We start from the raw sequence: 2,815 nt of genomic DNA, 5'->3' as shown, positions 1-2,815 counted from the left end.
AAAATTATGCTCTACTCGCACTAAAATATCAGAACAATACACAACATACAATGCAATGTTAAACACAATGTTAAAATATTATGAAGAAGGGCATGGGAGGAGATGAGGGAGGGAGGGTGGGATTGGGAGGCATTGAGGGAGGGGACTAAAGCTGGGATACAAAGTGAATAAAGTGTAATTAATAAAAAAGTTTAAATTGAAAAAATACTAAGCTGTTCAACAAACTCAACTCTTATTTTGTAGCCAGTTGAACTCAGGGGCTGGCTCTTTGATCACCTTTCCTAATTTGGGGACAGCCTTACCAGGCCAGAGAGGAAGACAATGCAGCCAGTCCTGATGAGACCTGATAGGCTAGGGTCAGATGGAAGGGGAGAAGGACCTCCCCTATCAGTGGACTAGGGAAGGAGAAAAGGGAGGGAGGATGGGATAGGGAAGGGACAGTGGAGGTGGGGGGAGCTACACAGTGCATAAATTGTAATAAATTAAAAAATAGTTATTTAGTTAAATTTAATAATTTAATTTTAAACAAACGCTGTCCTTCAACAAGGTCTGACACCGATTTTGATATGTGTTAGGAAGTTCCACATGAGACAATAACAGCTCAATAGTTTTGAGATCTACCAGCACTCATCTTCAGTACTCATACAAGGACTGGGCATTGCCTTCATCCCTCACTCCTTGGTATCACCCTTAAGACTCCCTTTTTGGATTATAGCTCTGCACTTTAATATTCAATCTCTCAGCTACTTTCTGTGTTGCAAACTTTGTCTGCATAGCCTCATAATTATGCATCTCTCTCTCTTTTTGCTGTGATCAGCATTTTTTATTTTTTAAATTATCTTTCTTTCTTTCTTTCTTTCTTTCTTTCTTTTTTTCTTTCTTTCTTATTCATGACAATTTATTCATTTTGTATCCTGGCTGTAGCCTTCCCTCTTCTTTTCCCAGACCCACTCTCTCTCTTTCTTCTCCCCCTATTCCCCTCTCCTAGTCCACTGATAGGAGAGGACCTTCTCTCCTTCTATCTGACCCTAGCCTATCAGGTCTCATCAGGGCTGGCTGCATCATCTTCCTCTGTGGCCTGGCAAGGCTACAGCCCCCGGGGGAGGTGATCAGAGAGCCAGCCAGTAAGTTCATGTCATAGACAGCCTTTGATCCCCTTACTAGGGAACTGGCTTGGAAACTAAGCAGTCTTTGGGTTTCTCCTGAGCAGGGTGTCTAGGTCCTCTCCATGAATGGTCTTTGGTTGGAGTAAAGGCCATTGCCAGATGCCCTGGGCCCAGGTTTTTTGGTTCTGTTGATCTCCTTGTGGAGCTCCTGTCCCCTTCAGGAAAAGATCTTCACCAATCTTACATCTGACAGAGGACTAATATCCAGAATATATAAAGAACTCAGTAAGTTAAACACCAACAAAGAGAGTAATCCAATTAAAAAATGTGGTAAAGAGCTAAACAGAGAATTCTCAACAGAAGAATATTAAATGGCAGATAAACATTTAAAGAAATGCTCAATGTCCTTAGTCATCATTGAAATGCAAATCATAATGGCCCTGAGATTCCACCTTATACCCATTAGAATGGCTAAGATCAAACACTCAAGTGAGAATCCATACTGGAGAGGATGTGGAGAAACGGGAACCCTCATCCATTGCTGGTGGGAATATAACATTTGGAAATTAACCTGGAGCTTTCTTTGAAAATTAGGAATAGTGTTACCTCAAGAAACAGCTATACCACTCCTGGGCATATATTTGAAAGATGCTTAACCATACAATAAGGACACTGGCTTCTGCTCTTTCTGCAGACCCAGTGACTCTTGTATAGAAAGCAATTCTTCAGGCAGTTGGTAGAGCAGGAGTCATGCTTAAGAGAATCATCCCTCTGACAGTCACTTGGTGGGTCACTCTGTTGTGTGGGTAACACACTGGTCTTAAACTCATGAGGAGGGATTACTGGTTTTCTAGCTCACTTTCCTAGCACTTCCATGTAATGAGGCTTCTTAGGAGTCTTGCTCTGGAGCCTGAAAGGTTGCATACACTGGTGTTTTCTTCTCAGGGCTCACTCTGGTCTGCGACTCTGATCTTTTGCAATTTAGTGATAAACAGACTGTCAGAGCTTCTGGAAATATCTTCCGCTTGACTTGCCCCCAGGGCGCTGAGGCAGATGTCTGTTAACTTGTTAACTTCATATGAGGATGTCCTGGCTCTGTTAGAAGCTGGCCCTGCGTTCACCCTAAAGCCATCCTCTAGAGTCTCTTCATTGCTTTGTGAGTGAGATGTACAGATCTGAGATTTTCTGAGGTCGCTTTAGATGATTTAATGTCCACAGAGGAACATTCAGGAACTAATAATGAAGTATCAAGCATCAGGTCAGAATTCTCGGCCTTGTCTATGTCAGTATCCACTCTTGTGGCTGCTTTTTGCCTTCATGTTCTGCAATGGCAACTTGCAGTTTGGGATTGGTGTCTGAGATTTTTTTTATCTTTCTCGGGATATTTTCTAAATAATTTTTCATTGTGTTAGGACTGAGGCTGGCAAGGCAGTCACACACACACACACACACACACACACACCCGCCCCCGGCTCCTCATGACTCTGGCTCCATTTTCCCAGAAGGGCAAACTACTTTATATTCTTCTATCCATGTGCTATCTTAAACCTTATTAAGTCTCAGAGTTATATAAATAACGTTATGAGACATGTTTTAATGATTTTAGAACAAATCAACATTGATGAAAATATTAAGTTGTAACCATATTGACAGAAAAGTAGGAATTCTAAGGAGACACTTGTGCTCTTTAAAGTAAGACATCAGACAAA

General features: G+C 41.7%; 1 pseudogene; it reads right to left on the bottom strand.

Moving 5' to 3' along the window:
* Nucleotides 1-633: 633 nt before the first annotated feature.
* On the bottom strand, nt 634-2,510 carry LOC110540393 (DNA-directed RNA polymerase II subunit GRINL1A-like; annotated as a pseudogene).
* Between the last annotated feature and the right edge of the window lie 305 nt (nt 2,511-2,815).

This window comes from Meriones unguiculatus, chromosome 20 (genome assembly GCF_030254825.1).
Source record: "Meriones unguiculatus strain TT.TT164.6M chromosome 20, Bangor_MerUng_6.1, whole genome shotgun sequence".
NCBI lineage: Eukaryota > Metazoa > Chordata > Mammalia > Rodentia > Muridae > Meriones > Meriones unguiculatus.
Note: the sequence above shows the minus strand (reverse complement) of the source record. Positions and strands in the feature narration are given on the sequence as shown.